This window comes from Caretta caretta, chromosome 2, assembly GCF_965140235.1.
Source record: "Caretta caretta isolate rCarCar2 chromosome 2, rCarCar1.hap1, whole genome shotgun sequence".
Lineage (NCBI taxonomy): Eukaryota > Metazoa > Chordata > Testudines > Cheloniidae > Caretta > Caretta caretta.
The window spans coordinates 244,580,628-244,602,953 of record NC_134207.1 but is presented as its reverse complement, the minus strand read 5'-3'; the positions used below and the strand labels follow the sequence as shown (position 1 = coordinate 244,602,953).

Here is a 22,326-nt window from a genome sequence, read left to right as displayed (position 1 = left end):
GGGTCTGTTCTTTGGTTTGTTTTTCCAGCTAGAAATATAGGAAATAAGGTCCCTTTTTGATGCAAAAAATTTCTGGCTTGGGAATTAAATAGTTTCACTGACTTCATTAAAATTTTCAGTATTAGTGTATAATTACAGTGGACCAAATCCTACAGTTCTTACTCTCAAAAACCTCTCAGAGACCAGTGGGAGTTTACTGAATAAAGACTAATGTTTGGCCCACCGTAAACAGTTTCTTACGGTGAATGCCAGGGCAGATGCATTACAGTGCTGAATAACTTATTAAATTAACAAAGGTGAAGTATCTCAAATTCATGGCCTGATTTATCATCTAATTAAAGTCCCTTTACAGTGCCAAAGGAGTGTAAAGAGACCTAGATGTGAATGATAATCAGGCCCCATGAGAATAAATACGTATGTTCAGTGCACCTTTTTTTCTTTTTAATTGGGAGAATGGCAAAGAGGGCAAGTTAGAAAGAAAATGGGAGCTATAACCATGAGGCACAAGCACAATATTTTTAAAAAGTCTTTTTGATGAGGATTGCTCATCTGAATGGGAGAAGAAACCTGTCTTGCCTCTTTTACTCTGGTTGAAATATGAACTCAGAGTTCAACAATTAATACATGTTAGAATTCCTCTGAGAATATTCAGGCCATATTTATCCCTAGCGGAACTCCAGTGGAGTCAAATAGTTAAAGAAGGATGGCCATGTGGTTAGGGCATTAGCCTAGGTCTCATGAGAACTGAATGTAAACCATAGACTTCCTGTGTGACCGTGGGTAAGACACATAGGTGTCTAAGTCCCAGTTTTAGGCACCACTGCGATCCACAAAACCCTCATTCAGCTGCCACCTAACCCCTTAGGCACTTAAATTGACTCAGCTCCTAAACTTTTGCTGTAAAAGTTCCCTAGTGATCTAGATTTGTACCTCTGGACATGAACACTGCTGCTCCACTCTAGGTGTCCAGATGCCTATCTCCCCCAGAATGACCTATAAGGGAAACTAGGCAAAGGAGCACCTGTATCACTTTACCAATTTTGGTAGGCATGCTCAGAGGCCACCTACTGGATTGGGTCCCATACAAAATCGGGCTGGAGGAGGAGGAGGTAGGGGCCCACCTTATAACTTTTAGGCCAGTGATTAGAGCATTTTCCTGAGATGTGGAAGACTTTGGATAACTACTTAAAGAATTGTTGGACCAGAGAGCAACAGCAAAACAAAAGGAGTCTGTAGCACAGAAGTTCAGGGAGCCATCCAGTCTCCCTGCTTCAGTGGCTGTTTAATTATTTATTCACAGTAGAACTGCTTCAGCAGGAGAGACTGAGGGCACACACACTTCACATTGACTGCCATAGCTCAGTGTTTAGAGCATTCTCTGGCTAGAGGGAAAACACCCCTTTTCAAATTGCGTCTGCATGAGGGGTAAGTGAACTTGAGTCTCCCACATACCAGGTGAGTACGCTATTTACTATGTTCGAAGTTATATGGTGGGTACTACCTCCTTCTCTGGACAGCTTGTTGGTGTCAGGCAAGTTCCAACCTCATTCTCAGAAGAAATTACTTAGGTACCTAAACTGCATGACTCTGAGAGAGGTCCCTGGTCATGGACTGCTAGTAGACATAGACAACTCACTGCAGCCCAGCCTTAGGTGCCTAACTCGGTCAGAGATGCACAGATGAGGATCCAGCCCTGTCATCACCATCTCCCATTGGCTAGCTAAGGTGGCTCCTGCCTAGCATGCTGGCTTTTGTGGATTGTATCCTTTGGTTCTTCTCTCTCGTCATTCATTGTATAGGGAGCCTAGGTGCCTAATACAATATTGTTCCTGAAAATTATGCCATGCTGGGTTGTCAAGGTTCCTTCCCCACTCTGAACTCTAGGGTACAGATGTGGGGACCTGCATGAAAACCTCCTAAGCTTACTTTTACCAGCTTAGGTTAAAACTTCCCCAAGGTACAAATTAATTTTACCCTTTGCCCTTGGATTTCCACTGCCACCACCAAACTTTATCTGGGTTCCTGAAAAAACGGAGTTTGGACATGTCTTTCCCCCCAAAATCCTCCCAACCCTTGCACCCCACTTCCTGGGGAAGGTTTGGTAAAAATCCTCACCAATTTGCATAGGTGACCACAGACCCAAACCCTTGGATCTTAAAACAATGAAAAAGCATTCAGTTTCCTTACAAGAAGGCTTTTAATAGAAGTAAAAAGAAAAGAATCACCTCTGTAAAATCAGGATGGTGAATACCTTACAGGGTAATTAGATTCAAAACATAGAGAATCCCTCTAGGCAAAACCTTAAGATACAAAAAAGACACACAGACAGGAATATTCATTCTATTCAGCACAGCTATTTTCTCAGCCATTTAAAGAAATCATAATCTAATACATACCTAGCTAGATTACTTACTAAGTTCTAAGACTCCATTCCTGTTCTGTCTCCAGCAAAAGCAGCACACAGACAGACCAGACCCTTTGTTTTTCTCCCTCCTCCCAGCTTTTGAAAGTATCTTGTCTCCTCATTGGTCATTTTGGTCAGGTGCCAGGGAGGTTACCTTTAGTTTCTTAACCCTTTACAGGTAAGAGGATTTTTTTCCTCTGGCCAGGAGGGATTTTAAAGGGGTTTACCCTTCCCTTTATATTTATGACATGGGTGATGTACCTTTGTGGGTCTGGGCATTAGTGTCTCTGTGCCTCCAGTCCCCACCTGTACGATGGGGATAGTAGCACCTCTTGACTTCACAGGGTCCTCCTATATCTATTGCACTTCACTGCTATCTTTTTTTTTAAAGCAGAAAAGAATTTTATTTGTGTAACATTTACAAAGAATCACTAAAGAGAATAAAGCAAGACTATGCGACAAAACAAAAGCAAACAGAAGGTATAACACAGCAGCCTTCAGGAGGGAGAAGTGTTCAGGCTAGCCTGGGCCCAGAGCAGGGGGGCTTCCTCGACACTCGTGGTCTTCCACTCCCTCGAGTTACCTAGTGCCACGCCCAGTGTCACCGATTATTCCTCTCCTGAGAGTGCCCGACAAGATGGGCACGGCTGCGGGGTGGGCGGTTTGGGGGTGGGGGGGATTACACCCACGTGTTATAGGACCCCTCCTAGGTGACAGTAATGATGCTATCCACAGCGACAACGGCTAGGGCTGGGGTCTCTCGCTCTTCCCCTCAATCAAAGGGTCAGATGGAGGGAACCGGACGGGGTCACCGAGCAGAGAACTTCGGACAGCGCCCACCGCTCCTCGAAGGCGTCAAGGGAGTCGGTGGACGCCGCCCAGAGGAATTCCGCCCAGATACGTGAATGTACTGAGGATCGGAAAACGGCCCTACAATCGCAGGACGCTTCATTAGCCAACCTCCCCTCTCTGGTTTTATAAATGGCTGTTTTAGCTATGGCTAGGAGGAGGTTAACCAGGAGATCTCGCGATTGGGGAGTGTGTAGATAAACTTCACTGCTATCATCAGGTTTTTGCTGCTTGAAGTTTTATATTAACAGTTTGCATTTTAAAATGCTCTGGGCCATACTCTGACTTCAGTTTCACCATTAACTTCAGTGGAGTTACAAGTAATTAATTTGCACTTACACAACTGAGATCAAAATCTCACTTTTGGGGATGCAGTCTCATCTCACAACAGTGTCATTCCATTGACCTCAGTAGAGTCATTCCTGATTTACACCAGTGTGACTTAGATAAGACTCTCAGGCCAGCTGGCTGATACATTGTTCTGGATGAATTTCTATATTTGGTGAAAACATATTCAGCTCTGGTAAAATGGAGATACAAAAAGAATTTGTTTTCAATTCATAATGTTCTGCTGTTAATATTTTCACTCAGACAACACTGTTAACCAAATCCTTTGCCTTTGCTTGAAATGCTTACATAACTTACAGTACATGATGGAAGCCTTTGCTATTTACTTAAAGATTAACATTGAGGCTGTTGCTTTTAAGTGCTATTAATAATGAATAAGGTTTTCCATCTTGTGCCTTATGTTTCTTCTGTAAACCTTCCCAAAAATACTTTTGGAGGAGAGCAGCAGAATTCGTAAAAGGTAGTTTACAAATTGCTGTATATATTTTTCAGTAACTAATTTTATTTTTAAAAATCAAACTTCCTGAACCTGGAGTTCTTCAGCTGGTGTTAATCAGGAGAGATCCATTGAAATCAGTGGATTTATACCAGCTGAGAATCGGGCCAGGAAACTCTACTGATTCTAAAACAAACATAGCTTTGTGATTACTGAAATTCTAGACATTTTTCTCATTGTTGCAAGCACTATTTATGTTGCAATGGACCATTAAGTGCAAGTGGGAAAAGTAAACACTTTCTCCGTACATAATATTAATCACAGAACTTAGATAGATAGAAGACAATGGACCTACAGTATTTTTGTCTCTGTTCCAGTATTTAACCAGCACAGTTCAGTTCAGCTCTATCAGATCTTGAAGGCGTTCACAACTTATATGGACATATACTAAAATGCTCCCAGTTTTATTTTTTTCTTCATGGTGTTAAAACTCAGTGAAGATTGGTAAAGGAAGGTGGTGAGGTTACAGCAATCATCTGCTGGTTAGAGTGAAGAATAAAGAGCTAGAAGCCAAGAGACCCCTGCTGAGTTGACCTAGGTCAAGTCATTTAATGCCCTTCATCATCAACTGGCACAACTGGAAAAAAATGTAGGTTAAAAGCAGGAACACGCTTGAAACCAAAAGCTGCTTATGGTCAAAGCTTTCTTGAGTAAGTAAAACAGAAGAGATCTGTCAGAGAATTTCATTTTAGCTGTGCTGCCCTTACTGAAAGAGAGACAAATCCCAAAGGACTAGGAAATTCTGTCACAATAAAAAAATGAAAAAAGTGTGAGTGCATTGGCTTGGCAACTCAGTAGCTCATAAATTCCTAGTCTGAGCTTCTCCACATTATCTTTAGTCACTCTGACCTGGGAAAGGCAACAAGTAAACACCTTGCATCTTCTATTTAGGAGAAATCATACTCTGTGCTGCTCTGATATTATCAAGAATACCATAATTATGACTGTGCAATTATGTATGACACTTTTAAAATATGAGTCATCTTACATAACTTAATTTACCAAGCATTTTAGATGATGTTCACTAATGGTAAAAAATAGAAGTGGATATCAAAATGCAGTTTGGTGAGGAACAGTGATTACACTGGAATTATTCAAACTTTCAGGCTTAAACACAAAGGATAACATTTTCATAAGTGTCTAAGAGCTAGATTTTTAAAAGTAGTTAGGCACCTAACTCCCATTGAAGTCCGTGGGAGTTAGGTGCCTAAATACCTTTATAATGTGGCCCTAAGTGATATGGTTTCCTAAATCCCATTGAAAGTCAATGGGACTTGGGGGATCTTGGAAATTCGATCATAGCTCTATGTCTATGCTGCAGTCAGAGGTGGGATTACAGCACGGGTTGAAATACCTGCGCGAGCTTTCATCTGGCAACTAACATAGTTAAAGATCGCATTGAAACTGTGGTAGCGTTGGCTTCGGAATAAGCCCGCCGAGAACCTGGGGCAGATACTTGCATCCCTAACCTGTGCTGCTTCATCTTCACTGATATTTTCAGTGAGCTAGCTAGATTAGAGCTAGGGTGGATATGCCTACCTGAGCTGGGAATAATGTGGGTGGGCGATTCTGAGTCCTCCTCTCTCCCTTCTGAGTTTTCATCATTATTGTTTTGTACTACAGAAGTACGTAGAGACTCCAACTGAAGTCAGGCCCCCAGTGCATGCTATAAGGACAGTCTCTGTCTTAAAGAGCTCACGATCCAGACAGACAAAGCAGGCAACGATGGAGTTATCCATATTTTATAGTTAGTAAACTGAGGCACAGAGAGATTGGCTACGGTCACAGAGGAGATCTGTGGCAGAGCTTTATCCTGAATCCAGATCGGCCCGAGTCACAAGACCATTCTTCTTTCCAAGCAGGGAAAAGAAAACAGCACAATTCATTTGAAGTTTAGTGCCTATCTCGAAAAAAGATGTGCCCAGGTCTGTGATACAAAGGCTCACAAAGAACAGGTGTTTTGCATCATTAGTTCATAATCTCATATTCAGAGAAATGAAATATTCCAAAATTTTTTCCCAACAGAATCCCAAACTGCTGGGAAACCAGAGGTGCACCTGCCACTGCCTAAGTCCAGAGAAGAATGGTTCCTGAGGGTCTTTCATGCATGTGCAAACATAAGGTGAGCTGCTATGCATTTTGTGCTTTCATTCACTGCTGTCCTCTGCACCTGCCGAAGGACCGAGATATGCTAGAGCCAGCCTCTTTGATGATGCTCTACAAAATAAGCCAGCTAACCCTGTTTTCAACATTGACTTCACCTAGTTATTTCACCTAGAGTTATTTCTTTGCTGATGTGAACTAGCTCAACTATTTTGAATTCAATATACACCAGCAGAGAATTTGCCCCTCATATATACATACATTTAGGTCAAGTTTTTATTACCCAACATTCGCTATGATATATTGAAATGGAAGTAACTCTTCTTTGTATGAATAAACTCAAGAATACAAACATGTAAGCTCAAAGAAGAAAAGGGCTGCAAATCTGGTAAGAAACAGGAATACTCCTAGCGTATTGCTTAAGAACGAGGAGAGTCACAAAAATGACAAATATCTAAAACACTAAGGAGTGACCCAGTACTTCTGCCAAACACACCAGCAGCACATCCCAAACATTTTATGAAACACTATACAAAGCAGAAAATATTCCATCCCAATGACTTTTAATTTCATATATGGGGGATCTAAAGAAAAACCCTCCCAAGAAGATCAGCCAATCCCACAGATACCAGCTATTCAAGCTATGCAAATTAAACCTAACACCTCAGGCCTGGATGGGTTATCCATAGAATCTTGCAAGAGCTATGGTACTGTACACTTCTGTCACTAAATAATAATAAATATCTAGCTCTTACATAGCACTTTTCATCAGTAGATCTCAAAGCACTTCACAAAGGAAGTTAGTATCATTTTTCCCATTTTCAGATGGGGAAAATGACGTACAGAGAGATGAAGTGACTTGCCTAAGGCCAGAGGAAGAGCTAGCATGGAATGGAACTCATAGCAATGGAACTCATATTTACTGAGTCCCAGTCTAGTACTTTATCCATGAGGCAACACTACCCAAATTCTTTGAGAAAGCCCCAGTGATCAGTTGAGAACTTCACAAATAACTTTAATATCTAAATGAACCAAAGAATTGTAGGGTCAAATTCTGCCATATGGGTTCATCTAAGCCAATGGGATCTATGTGTCTGCATCAGAGGGCAGGGATGAGGTTTATAATCCATAAAGGATCTTCTTTGGTCAGGAAGGATGTCACCCCAATACTGAAGTGACAGAAGGAAAATCACTTCCATTCCCTCAAGCAGCCAAAGAAGAGGACAGTCTCATAATAGTTAGTATGGTGGCTAGCAATCACATACAAACCACAACCTCTAGTGAAAAGAGAGGATGCAGGGGGTGAGATGGAGGAAGAGAGCAAGAGAAGCTGGTTGGGAGAAGGGAGTATCATGCATTTTATGTCCACATGAATAACCAGAGCCCATGTTTGCACACTTCTGTTGAGGTTCACAAACACATTATAGCAGAGGCTAGTTTGGAGTGGGTCTGATGTTTGTTGAGAACATTTGCACAACTCTAATAAGAGCTCCTTTAACAAATGTAACTCAGAGTAATTTCCATCCCTTCCTTTGACAAATCATACATGGTTTAGGTCTAGATTCTTCCTCACTTACACCGGTAGCACATTATTTCATGATTTGAAAAGGGACTATTTATGAAGATGCAACACAACTACAGTTGTGTTGCAGAACCTGGGCCTTTGACAGGTAGACAGAGGTCTGCTAGTGCTTTTGAATACATAATGTATCGGCTACTTATGGGTGGGAGATCAATATGATTAGAATTAATATCTTTATAATTCAGTTTTCTTAATTTGTTTCACTCCCCAGAGCCACAAGTGCATGCACTATTCTTCCTTAACATTAATATTTTCAGAAATATATGTTTAATATAAGGAAACACTTGATTTTGCAATCATTTCAAAGGAAATTTTGACTCAGTAAAGAATGCAAGTTTGAGCTCCAGTGGTCTAAATCAACAGTTTTTAAGCTCAGCTTCCCATTGCTTTCGTTGGGGAGTTATGTTTTAAAATTAGTGGCTTCAGATAGCCCATTATTTTTACCCCTTTAAAGCAAGAAAATAAAAACATAAAGAGAACCAATTATGACACATTTCCTCGACATCAGTGAAACTTCTGGATAAAGCTTTGGTCTACAGAAAGTCTGGGTTGGATAACAATAGAAAAGCAGTATGTTGTAAATCTTCTGCTTCTTACCATTGTGTTAAGCTCTCTATCCATGGTAAGAATAAATTCTCAGCTTCTCACCACACAACAACATACACATAGTACCTGGAATACTACGTTGAAAGTAAATAAAAAGAACACTACCTGCATTCTTGAGCAAGACTGTTTGATAATAATCCTTACTTTAAAATGAACAAGAAAACTAGCCCCTGGCCTGTATGGATCAAAGACAGCATGTCTTCAGTCCTCAGATAAACACACACAACATCTTCTCTGTAGTGACAATTGGGCCTACAAATTTACCCAAACTGTGAGCTCAGCTGTAAAAAGTATGTAAAAGTTCATAAGATGTTACACAAACTTAGAATAACAAATGTTGATGGGGAAAAGTACAAAAGGAAGACAGGATAACTGAATTCATCTAAACAAAAAGGACAAGCTGATATGATTCAAGGACTGTCTTGAAATTATGTTTGTTAAAAACAGGAGCTATGGAGCCAGAAGCTAATGAGACAACATTATGTCAAATATTAGGCCCAATTGGTGGATAAAATAATGAGGTGATGGGATATTCCACCCATCAATCCTTTTTTGGGCCTTTAAAAGAAAGATTTTGTGGGGAAACAAACAAAAGAACAAGAAAAAGAACAAATGGAAAGAACACAAAGAGGCTAGTAGAGAGAACTTCACCATCATGGCTGTCTCCCACACCTTTTCCTGGGACCCCCGGCCTTCATCATTCTGATCCTGATAAGTGTCCTGACCAGAACAGGTGAGAGAGAGAGAGAAAGAGAGAGAGAGAGAGATCCAACTGATATTGGGATGACCGTTATTACAGTAAATGTACCACCAGGAAATGTACCACCAGGTCACCCAAGCTACCCCCCAAAATTATGAGTACTATTTTAAAAAGAAGCATTTCAGTTATTCTATTCTAAAAATGGGTTACTGGACAAGAGTAATAAATGTATTTAAATTATTCCAAACTGATCTGAGTCTCCTCTCACACTGGTTTTCACAACAATGTATCTTCACTGGTTGCAATGGAGTTACCCTGATGTACAGGTGAGAAGAGGTATCCCCACCAACAATTCTTCTATGCACATGCAACATCAACCTGGACCAACTAATGACAACTGGGGTTGATGATCAGTAAATTAAAAATTCTCTAATGAGACTTTGATATGGTACCATATAATGGCTCCAAAGAATACAGTATGCTCTACTAAATCATTGATTTGTTAACTACAAACTCTCTTGCATTCCATAACATTAATCAGCTTTAATGGCTCCAATGGAGGCATATTAATTAATTGCAGCTCCATTAATAACTCCCTGATTATGTATTTACCTGACCTAGGCTGTACTGTGCATGTTAGAAATTCTTTAATTATATTTTACACAATAGTGGCTCCAAGGGAGATTATAAATAGTGCATTGTAGGTGCTATTATTTCTAAAGAGAGGAAATGTGACTAAATTAGGCTAATTGTGAGTAACAGAATTAATTTTGCTAAAGGTTATTTCATGGGTATAAATTAAATCCACAAGAGCAGACAACTCACAGATGAAGATATTACTCCAAGCTGATTCATGGCCTTTAGTCTTGGAAGTCACATTTTTATATAGAGTGAAATTCACCCCAGTGCAGAGGGCCCACACAAGGTATTATATGTACCACTTAAGTGCCACTTAAACCCCACATTCAGGGAAAAATCCCTCTGCTACCTTTCAAGGGGCTGAGGGCTGAGGGCTCTCTGGCTGTGGGAAGCAAGGATTTTCTAGTTACCCTAATGCCCTGTGGAGACCACATTGGGACCATGGAGGCTATTCTAGCCATTGGCTAGACCCGGCCCCTTGGGGATAAGTTGTGGGGGGCAGAACTACTGCCTCTTTCATGGGGTAGAAAGGGGAAAATCTTTCCCCAGGCATTTCCTTGGAGAGGACAATCCTTGTACAACTAAGGATTTCTGGAGGGAGTACTCCCAGGTGATTTGCTTCTTAGAGCAAGCAGTCTCTCCTTGTGGTGATTCTGTGACTTAATTGCTAAAAGAAAGCCTGCAAAATGAGAAGCATCTTGCATCATGGTATGGAGATGGCAAAAGTAGAGCTGTTTGAACTGTTATTTGAGAAATGTGGCCTCTGAAAAGAAAGGGCACTGGTCCTTGGTCAGTTGAAGACTGCGTTAAGGTATTTCTGGCCACAGTTGCTCGCAGGGAGAGTCCAAGAGCACAGATGAATCCAGTAAAGCTCCAGAACTGAGCTCCACCTTGCCATTCATTGGAAAGTGAGGTCATGCCACCTTTGCTAAATCATCAGAGTCCTTCCTTTTGTCAACAAACATCTCCTGTCTCTTACTAGGATTGTGCGTGAACCAGCTACTTTTCAGTAGGATTCCCATTTCAGTCAGACATTAGAATAGCATGGCAAGAGTTCTACCTCTGCTTTATAAGAAGGAGACATAGAGCTAAGTGTCATCAACATATTGCAATCCATATGGTACGAATATCTCCCTATGTAGTTCACGGCGCTAACTGGATAGTTACAGAAATAAGAATTCATCGTCATCATGATGGTTTTAGGATCGTGACTTTTTTGTTAAATGCAGATACATAGTAACATCAATAGTGAACAGAGATATAAGTCATGTAAATGCTCTTTAGCATATCTTTTAGGAACTCTAACTTTTATTTATTCCAGGAATGCATAGAGCTCTGTAAAATATCAGCAGCTTTTGCTGAGACAATGCTATGCATTTCAGCAATCTATCCAAGGCATGACTCTTGCCAGGCATCTCAGAGACTTTACCATGCATTTTACTGGTCTTGTTATTTTCAGAGGAGCATATGTCTTGTGCAGATAACACTGGTGGTTTGGTTTGTTGGTTTCTTTGTTTTTGTCAGATCTACTTTGTAATCAGGGAATGTTTCGCATAGTCAAGAACAAATATATGGGGAGAAATTCTGGATAAATAGAGTTATACTACATTGGATTTACATTGGTATAATTGAGATCAGTATTTGGCCTCATGATGAAAAATAATTATTTTAATAATGACTAAATAAATACAAAGCCAGCAACTGTCATTCCCACCTGAGAAGATTGTGAAGAATACCGTCAAATCCTTGAAATGGATCATTAAAATGTGAAGAATATCTTACAGATCCGAAAAATATGGTACTGGTGTAAATTATAGGTGAGGCTATGACAATTTATATCAGCTAAGAATCAGACCCATATTTTAAACTACAATAGAAAACATTGATCTCTCTTTCTATGTAAACTAATATGGCTCCCATCACAACAGTACCTGAATTTGATTCTATTCCATTCATGTATGTTCTTACACCACAGTCATCACGGTAGTATCTGAGCACCTTCCCTGTAGTGCATTGAGTCACAGTGATAGTGAGTCACATCTGTCACATGTTTGGTGTGTTTGTTTGAATGTGTATAAAGTATCAGAGCAGGCAGACAAATAAAAAATAAATCGAGGTCACCTGTCAGTTTGTCAAACCTTGGTGTACTAGAAACTATGCACGTGTTTTGTACGTAAAGTGAAAATGTAAACAGGAGGCAATTAATGAGTGACAGAGATTTTATCAGGACAGGGCAAGGACAAATCATGGCAATGATCCATGGAAGTGTTGATAGTCTTACATGAGAGACCAATGTGGTCCATAAAAAGACAATTCAGCTTCAAGGTTGAATCTCGGATTTCTGGCTAAGGAAGCAAAGTTAAACTCTGATACTGGACCCAGAGGAGACAAAAAAAAAAAGGCTATTGACCCAGAAAGAAGACTTCTATCTGAAATATTCTGATAAGAGAAAAATTAGCAGTGTGGCCAGGAGCTGACATCGTCAGGACATGCAACTGGATGGGTCGAAGATGGATCAGAGAGTCAGGGGGAGGGATAGAAAATGTTTAGTGTCATTTGCAGAGAAATGAAAGCTTCTGAAAAACAGATTTAACTTTGCTCATCCTCACCCCCTCTCTACCTACAGATGCTGTCAAAATAATTGTAGGGAATCAAGCAACTTGAATAATGAAATACTCAAAAAAAGTGTCAATCTGGTACCTTGTCTCTGGGGTTCAGAACAAAAACCTAATACAAACTCAAAGTAATTTTCATAGAAATGGGGCACATTCAGGCCAACCTTTAAGGATGGCCTGCAACCACCAATCTCATGTTTCACAAAAGTCAGGGTCAGGGTGGGTAAATGATCATTTGTTTAAAAAGAACAATTATTTTTATGCTCCCCCAATTCCCCAAGATATCTGCCTCCTTTTCCTGGAATCTCCCTTCTGCTTGGAGCTGCTGTCTCTGAATTCAAGCCTTCTCCCATTAGCAGACTTCAATGGAAGCAGGATTAGGTGTGCACAATAACCCAGAGGAGGTGGAGCCAATAGGATAGCAGTAGGAAGGTAGCAGCAACTTCCAGTGAGAGAAAGGTACTGGGGTTCTTCTGTGTAATCTGGAAGCCAAGAGGAGGGGCAGGCAAGGAGAAGCACCCAAAGACAGACAGGGAAGAAATCATCCATGGCCCTCAAGGCATCTGGTGGCAGGAGGCTACGAGGATGACAAGCCCTCTCCACCTGTGAATGGAAAGTTGGCCTGGGGGACTGGATGGAAGCAGCTCAAGGCCAGTCAATAGGTAGCATTGTTCCTGAACCCATCCTGCCAACTATCTTTGCAAAGCCCCCTGCCATCAACTTCAGCTTCCTTCCCAGCATCCCTTTGATTTGTCACCTAGAGAGAAGGCACCCACTCTGTGAGTCTCTGCTGTCCCCACTGTCCCTTGTCTCATAGTGGGAGGATTCAGCATTCCCCACCAGATGATGAGATAAGGGAACTTGCGGGAGTGAATAGGGAGACTCACCATATGGGACTCCCTCCTCCAAGAGGCAGAACATGGAGCATTTGGAGGGAAGCTGACGTGGGCAACTGCAGAGGAGCAGATGGGTGAAGCTCATGGCTCTTGGTCAGATTCTCTGCTCAGCTCAGATCTGAGCTTCTTTCAGCAGTGCTGTCCCTAGTGTCTCCAAAAGTGTCTTTTTTCCAGCTTGTTCTCTTCTCTTCCCTTGACAGAGTTTGTCCTTTTCTTCTTATACATGTTCAGTTTTAGGCCCCATCGTTGGTCCTCCTGTATATGTGGTCTCCCTTAGCCTAACATTCCATTTATTTGAGAGTGAGTCATTATACCACAACCACTGCAAGTTATCTGGAGAGAGGTATATATGCTCCTCCTAGTCTATAGCAAGGCTCTTTCTCCTTGGGTAGGTACATCTCCCTGTTCCCCACCTTGGATGCTAGAGTCTTTATGGAACACAACTGCTCCTACTTTTCACCTACTAGTGATTTGTGTTAGCAACCATCTGCTGCCTTCACAACACTCCTACTCCCGATGCTGGCCCTAACCCTGGTGATAAATGACCAGTCCTCTCAAGTCACTGGGAGTTTGCCACTGACTTCAGCAGGAGTGTGATCATCCCCACAGATAGATGCTGCTAGCAGTTGGAGGGGATTCACTGAGTGGTCGGTAGCGGTCACAAAAAGCCTGTGGAAAGATGCCCATCTCTTGAAATATTTCCTAGCTGGTGTACTAGTAAAAAGAATTACTTAACAGATGTTCAAGTGCTTCTTGGGATAAATACATTATTGATAGAGAACTGTCACCACACATCATGGTCATACTATTTTCTTCTGTTCTTGAGGTTTACCCTTCAGATGCATTCCAGATTCAAAGCTAGCCTTCTAAACACTTCTGGGACAAATTCTGTTTTAACTTCAGTGCAATCCTGGTAACCTTTTGTCCTCCCTTTCAATCTAACTATGAACTTTTTAAAATATAGCCATTAGGAAATACAGTTAGATGAAATTATCCAAACAGCATACAAATAAAATAAAAGCCCTGTTAGCAAGAATAGAGACAGCAAATATTCCTGTGTGTTTTTATGCAGCTAATGTAGCATAAAGAATATGAAATCATGAAAGTGTGATTCTAAGGGCAATGGAACCCTGTGAATTTCCCTCTGGATCACTGTTGTACACACACATGAAAATTGAGATTGTTCTATATTCCTCAGCATTTTTCATGTCTTTCCCGTGAAGCATGAATCCTGCTTTTAATCTGCAATATAATCTGCATGTTGCAGGGCGGTCACCCCACTCTGGCTCAGAAGGGGTTAAAAGCCAGCCCCTGGAGAGGCCCGGGGCTGAGAGAAAAGCCTAGACTGATTGGGGAAGCAGCCACAGCTGGGGCCATGCTCCAATCAGGACACAGCAGGCCCTATAAAAGGGCTGTGAGCCAGGTACTTAGGAGACACTCTCTCTAGCTTTTGAGAGAGAAGGACTGGCTGCCTGGGAGAAAAGGGTACCTGGAGAGGAGCAGGGTTGGGGGAAGGCCTGGGGAGCTCTAGCCTGGAAAACCCCCTGGCTGCAGGCCTTGCTAAAGGCCAGGAAAGATACTGGGGCTACAGAGATGTAGCCTGGGAATAGGCAGAGGCAGCTGGTCCAACCCCCTTGCCCATGTTGAGTGGTTTACAGACTGCAGTCTGTCCCAGTGAGTGGGGGCTAGATGGTGACTGGCAGTAGCCACTAAGGCAATGTGGGTATAGAGGGTTGGGGGTTCCCCTGGGTGGGGAGACCCAGATTGTGGGTTACTGCTGGGCACAGAACCCTGAGGCAGAGGGGCACTGGGGTCTGGGAGGGACACAGGGGCCAGTGGCAGGTAAGACACCTGCCTGCAGAGGGCACTCCTTAGGCTGGAGAGCTAATTCCCAGGATGACCAGCAGGAGGTGCTGCACTGGTGAGTCATCACCTTGCTACACTGCAATATAAAGAGAACTTTTTAAAGGAGACTTAAAAGAGTTATTTTAAGTCCCCACCCCACCCCCACTCACACACAGATCACAACCTCAACATGAGTCAGCAATGTAATGTTATTGCAAAAAAAGCAAATGCAATTTTGGGTTGCATTAATAGAGAGAGGCATAGCATGCAAGTCACAGGAGGCGATAGTACCACTCTACTTGGCACTAGTTAGGCCTCAACTGGAGTACTGTGTCCAGTTTTGATCACCAATGTATAGAAAGGATGTAGAGAAACTGGAAAGGATCCAGATGTGAGTGACTAAGATGATCAAAGGGATGGAATGCAAGCCATATGACCAAAGGCTGAAGGAACTGGGTATGTTTAGTTTCGAAATGAGGAGATTAAGAGAGGGATATGATAGTGGTCTTCAAATAACTGAAAGGCTGCCATAAAAAAATGGAGAAAAGTTGTCCTCTCTTGCCACAGAGGACAGGACAAGTGGCAATAACTTCAAACTACAGCATAGCAGATTTAAATTAAATATCAGGAAAAACTTCCTCACTGAGGAAGTTTTTCCTGATATTTAATCTAAATCTGAACAGTAAGACAATGGAATAAACTACCTAGGGAAGACGTGGAAGGTCCTTCAAAAGGAAACTGGATAGCCATCTGTCTTGGATCATTTAGACACAACAAATCCTGCATCTTGGCAGGAGGTTAGACTAGATGACCCTTGTGGTCCCTTCTAACCCTGTGCTATGATTCTATGATTTTATTTGGCACAAAGCTAAAAAGTGTGAATTGGGCCAGATTCTCAGTGTAAATGCGTGTAGTTCCATTGATTCCTGTGCTGGTTTATGCTAGCTGAGAATCTGGCCCATAAATATTCTGTTGGGAGCAATTTACCATTGTCAAAGACATGGACTAAATGATAAGAGTTTTCCATCTCTATTTCTATGATCTTATTCTAATTGCAAGATATTTGCATCTATTTTAATCATCAGTTGTTCAAAATGAGGGGGAAATAACGTTTTTACAAGAGAAGAGAAGTATTTTTATTAAAGTGATTGGCCCATTAAACTGGCTGCTAAATGACCAAAGGAATATCATACAGGAATGTCATTCAGTTTTATTGTTTCATTCGTAGGTCTCCAAAGAATCTCTGCAGCTGTCACTTCACTTTGCCTCTGGTGCTTAGGCATCTCAGCTTGCAGTATCATCAGTAACACAACTGAGCAATGATGGAGAAGGATGTCTGCTGAGTAGAAAACAGTAAGTGGACTCATCCTCAGTGTCAAGTGGATTCCTGTGGTTTTCCTATTTCTATAGTCTTATTTATGAGTTCCCTTATTTCAGCTCACTGTGCATAAAGAAAACACAACGCTCATTTTTGACACATAAAGAAAACAACACAACCCACATAGGAGATGACAGAAGATCCACATGTATTCACTCTATTCTCAGCAACAATTCCCTATAACGGGCACAAGTAAAACTGGGAGAATTATTGTATTCATCAGCATAAACCTTTCTGTAGGAAATTTGAAAACTGAAAAAATCAAAACCCAGACAAAGAAGGGGGAAAAAAGTCATTTTTTGGTTTTGGCTTGGGAAAGCTTCCGAAGGAAAATGTTGATGAAAACAACAAGTTTTAAGTTTCTAAAAATTTTTGCAGGAAAAACAAATTCCAACCAGCTCTGCTGAGAAGTGCTATCCTAACACAGGTTAACATGTGTCTGGCAAAGACTGATAATTAATATATGTCCAAACAATACATTCAGCCCCTAGTGACCTTTTGCATATGTTACATGTAGTGATTTGTAGGAGCAGCATTAGAACCATTTAAATATAGGTGGGAATTTCAGTGGCACACAAGATTGTACAACAAGGGTAGTAGGACAGTACCAGGAGTAAAAGAGGGGTGCAACATGGAAAGTATTTGGAACAGGAATCTTAATGAATATAAACAAAGCTTTTTTCCTCCGCTTCCCAGCTCAGTTGGTATGGTGCATTTCTAGTGGCTTCATGATATACTGTAAACAATCAAAACAATGTATTCTTTTTACAAGTATGTAGTTGTGATCACTTGCAATCCAATGGTATGACAAACAGGAGAGATTTCAAGAATGTTTACACTGTTCATTCCAGCCTTACAAGTAAATGCTATCAGAAAAGAGATGACAGGATTTAATGTCTTATGCAAGAGTCAAGGAATTTGGAAGGGTTTACTGGGAAGGAAACTCAAATTCCAAATGCTGGACTCAGATTTCAGGACATGTTTTTCATCTCTGTTGCTCCTTAGCACATCTCTTCATCTTTATTTAGGGTGCCTTGGGGGCATTGAAGTAGCTTTTCTTAATAAAAGGCAAACAGATTAATCAGCTCTCAGCATAACACAAATTATTTCATGGAACAAAACAAAGCTATTCTGATGGTATAGTGCCAGCATAATTGTAACTTAGTATTTTAAAAAGGAGTTCTTCTACTGAGTTAATTTATTATTCTTATTGTTCTGTAGGAGGGTTTCATAGTTCACCTGTATAGGCATCCACACAGGAAAAAAATGATTTTGCATTCCATTAGGGCTGTTGATTGATTGCAGTTAACTCACGCAATAAACTCAACAAAATTAATTGTGATTAAAAAATTAATCGTGATTCAGTGTACTTTTAATCACACTGTTAAACAATAGAATAACAATTGAAATGTATTAAATATTTGTGATGGTTTCTACATTTCAATTGCAACACAGTATACAAAGTGTACAGTGCTCACTTTATATTTTTATTACAAATATTTGCACTGTAAAAATGATGAACAAAAGAAATAGTATTTTTTAATTCACCTCATACAAGTACTGTTGTGAAATCTCTTTATCATGAAAGTGCAACGGACAAATGTAGATTTTTTTTGTTATATAACTGCACTCAAAACCCCAAAATCTAAAACTTTAGCGCCGAGAAGTCCACTCAGTCCTACTTGTTCAGCCAATTGCTCAGAAAAACAAATTTGTTTACATTTATGGGAGATAATGCTGCCAGCTTATTATTTACAATGTCACCTGAAAATGAGAATATGCATTCACATGGCACTTTTGTAACCAGCATTGCAAGGTATTTACATGCCAGATATGCTAAACATTCCTATGCCTCTTCATACTTCGGCCACTTATGGACATGCTTACATGCTGATGATGCTCTTTAAAAAAAGTTAGTTAAATTTCTCACTGAACTTCTTGGGGGAGACTTGAATGTCTACTGCTCCATGGTTTTAGCCACATTCTGCCATATATATTCATGTCTCAGATGATGACCCAGCACATGTTCTTCATTTTAAGAACACTTTCACTTCAGATTTGACAAAACACAAAGAAGGTACCAATGTGAGATTTCTAAAGATAACTACAGCACTCGACCCCAAGTTTAAGAATCTGAAGTGCCTTCCAAAATCTGAGAGGGAGGAGGTGTGGAACATGGTTGCAGATGAGTTAAAAGAGCCACACTCCAATGCAGAATCTTCAGAACCCGAACCACCAAAAAAGAAAATCAATCTTCTGCTGGTGGCATCTGACTCAAATAATGAAAATGAACATGCATTGGTCTGCACCACTTTGGATCATTATTGAGCAGAAACCATCCTTGGCATGGATGCATGTCCTCTGGAATGGTGATTGAAGCATGAAGGGACATATGAATCTTTAGTGCATCTGGCACATAAATATCTTCCGACGCCAGCTACAATTGTGCTATGCAAATGTCTGTTCTTATTTTCAGGGGACATCGTAAACAAGAAGCAGGCAGCATTATCTTCTGAAAATGTAAACAAACTTGTTTGAGTGATTGGCTGAACACGAAGTAGGACTTAGTGGACTTTGTTTTATTTTTGAGTGCAGTTGTCTTTTGTCCATAATTCTACATTTGTAAGTTCAACTTTAATGATAAAGAGATTGCACTACAGTACTTGTATTGGGTGAATTGAAAAATACTTTTTTTCTTTTTAACTGTGCAAATATTGGTAATAAAAATAATATAAAGTGAGCACTATTCGCTTTGAATTCTGTTGTAATTGAAATCAATATATTTGAAAATATAGAAAATATCCAAAATATTTAAATGGTATTTTATTATTTAAGAGTGCAATTAATTGTGCAATTAATCACAATTTTTTTAAGCGCTTGACAGCCCTACAATCCATCCATGTCTACAAAATGCTTTTTGCATGGGAAATTAGTTAAATTGGAGGAGACAGGAATTAGTACAAGAATTGTAAAGTAGGTTAAGAACTGGTTATAAGAGGAGAAAAGAACTGGTTGTTCTGAAAAGCGCTAGAGGGAAACTTCTAGAATTCCCCAAGAATCAGTGCTGGGGCTGATCTTTTATAGTATGTTTAATAATGACCTTGGCAAAACTAAAAAGAGGAATGTACTAATGAAATTTGCAGATGACACAAAGCTGGGAGGTTTTGGCAATACAGAGGAGGATCAGAATATTATACAGGAAGAATTGGATAACCTAACAGACTGGAGTAATAAAAGTGGGATGAAATTTAAAAATACAAAGTGGAAGGTCATGAACTTGTGGACTAATAGGAATTTCTGCTATAAACTGAGGGCTCATTAGTTGAAAATAACAGCAGAGGAGAGAAATATATTTTATATTAATATATTAGTATATATTAGTAAATCTCAGTATGACTATGAGCCATCTGTGTGATCCTAGGATATATCTGGTGTTTTCAGTAGAAATAGGGAAGTATTAATGCTATTGTACAAGGTGGTGATAGAGCCTCATTTGGAATAATATGTACAATTGTGGTTGCTCATGTTCAAGAAAGATTAATTCAAACTGGAACAGGTGCAGAGATGGGCTATTGGATCAGGGGAATGGAAGGCCTAACTTACGAGAGGAGACTAAAAGAGCTTGGTTTGTTTAACCTAGCAAAACAAGGGCTGAGAACTATGATTGCTTTTAATAAACTTATCAGGAGGGTGAACAGTGGGAGAGGGCAGCAGAATCAAGATAAAGTAAAATGTTGGCACAAAAGTATGTGTATAAACTGGACATGAATAAAAATTAGGCTGGAAATTAGACAGTTGCTAAGAATCAGAAGTGAGCCTCCCAGTGGGAACAAAGGGGCAAACAACCTATCTAGTTTTAAGATGGTTTGATAAAGGTATTACTGAGATTGTATGATTACCAAATCCATGACCCTGTCATTGCAGGCAATGTTACAACTGAAGGGTCAGGGTCAAACTGATCCCCATTTTCAGGGATGGGAAGAAATTTTTCCTCAGGTCAGGTACCGTGGTTATTTGTTTTTTGTTTGCTTTTTTTGTTTTTGGGAGAAGGGGTTGCCTTCTTCTGCATCCTGGGGCAGGAGGTACTTGCCCAGTTCATCTGTGTATAGCTCACCAAATTTCCCTGACACTAACGGTTGCAGGCATTGTTAAACCTCATTCCCTGTTCTCTGCTCGTGCCATAGAATGGTTTAATCTCCTGTGGGCTGTAATACATTTAGTCTAATGCAAGTGATTGGAGTCAAAACAGGAGCAACTGGGTAGGGTTTAGTGGTCTGATATACTTCAGTCAAATGAGATGATCTGGTTGTTCCTTCTGGCCTTAAACTTTGATTCTATGGTTGTATGAAGTGCCATGGATTGAGAGCTTTTTGCCAAAATGCTGATAACCTGAAAACACAATGGGTGTCATTCAGCTGTGGCACTGAGTGGCCAACTCAAGTCCTTCTGTACTACTCCACATAAGGTTTCCACTGTCAGAGTAGCTGGACAAGTATGCCTGCATTCACCGTAAGTGCTGCAAAAAGCACCTCCGTGTTGGTTTCACATTTGTTAGCACAGAAGGTCACAGAGTATAAGAGGGGCCACAGATCTACATTTATGTAGATCCAGTGATCCCAATAACATAGACAAATATCTCAGAGGAGCTGCTGTCTGTCTTGTTGGAATAGCAGCTGCAGGGAGCAGTCCGGCAGCCACAGAGTGGTGGCCTGGGTTAGGGTATGACATTCATCTCCCCTCTGCTCTTCTCTCCAGCTGCATAGAGCTTTATTCAGCTGGAGTGGTTTTCACCCATTCAAAGTATGGGAAGAAACAGGAGTTTTAAAGATTCAGAATCAAACATTGAGTTTTCCCCAAAAGTTATTTCCAGCAAATAAAATGTCTTTCCCAACCAACTTGTTTCTCAGTTCAACCAATATTAACAGTTTTCACTCTGCTTCTGATAGGTCACAAACAAGGCTTGGCTTAATCTACCATGGGCATTTCCTGAGGAAGCCAAAAGTAACTTGGAAATAGGAATCTATAGCTGGGGAGATCTGCTGCTTTGTGGTCCTTTTTGCTGCGGAACAGGACACAGCTGGGTCTCAGTATTGAGTCCACTGTGTTTCTTTATCACAAGAGAAACTTGGGAAATTCAAAGGATGAATTTGTGAGCAGCTGATTCTGAGTCAGGAGAGAATTTCAGAAAGAAATGTCATATCTCAGTGAACCTGTCTAATTGATGAGTAGGTTCCTTTGGACCAGTAACTATCTTTTTGTTCTGTGTTTGTATAGCACCTAGAACAACGGGGTCATGGTCCATGACTGGAGATCCCAGGTGCTACCACAAAACAAAGAATCATCATAATCATTTATTATTAATTACAATAAAAATAAATCTGAACCCCATGGAAAAGCAAAATAAAAATGTCCCGTGTTCAAACTGAGCAATACACAATATTGCATTGATCCAAAGATCAATATTTTGTATTGCTAAGTTTGAATGTAGAGCGTTCTAATGTAAACTGTGATAATAACAATAAAAATTATTTCTTGTTTTACATTCGTCTGCCCATCATTTAAATTTAAACCTTCTTTCAGGTGGAATTGGCAGTGACAAGGGCCAGGTTCAGTATATAGGGTTTCCTTTTAAACAGTACCACAAACACATGCGAGCTCCCACCCAGTAATGTGGGGAAATCACACACCACCCCTTTTGCACCGCAAAGAGGCAATGTTTCCCCTCTCACAAGCACTGAGTCTGTGGGTAGAAAAGAAACTTTTAATAAAAAGAGGGAAAGTGATCTGGCATTAACTTGGGAAAATGCCATAAGCATAAGAGCATGAGCAAAACACCCAGCTTAGAGAACACTGAACAGTGTCTTT

The 22,326-nt window shown here is 40.5% G+C and overlaps 1 long non-coding RNA gene across 6 annotated transcripts in view; it reads left to right on the top strand.

The window, feature by feature from the left end:
* The first annotated feature begins 1,338 nt into the window (after positions 1-1,338).
* The window catches only part of LOC125631277 (uncharacterized), a 78,407-nt gene continuing 57,419 nt past the window's right edge, over positions 1,339-22,326 (top strand). For 5 of the 6 annotated variants that reach the window (XR_012667284.1, XR_012667286.1, XR_007354899.2 and 2 more), the window contains exons 1-3: positions 1,339-1,425; positions 6,123-6,219; positions 16,312-16,436. This is a non-coding gene — a long non-coding RNA (uncharacterized LOC125631277). Of the gene's footprint in view, positions 1,456-6,122; positions 6,220-16,311; positions 16,437-22,326 lie in introns of all 6 variants that reach the window. The other variant, XR_012667285.1, reaches the window with a different exon arrangement.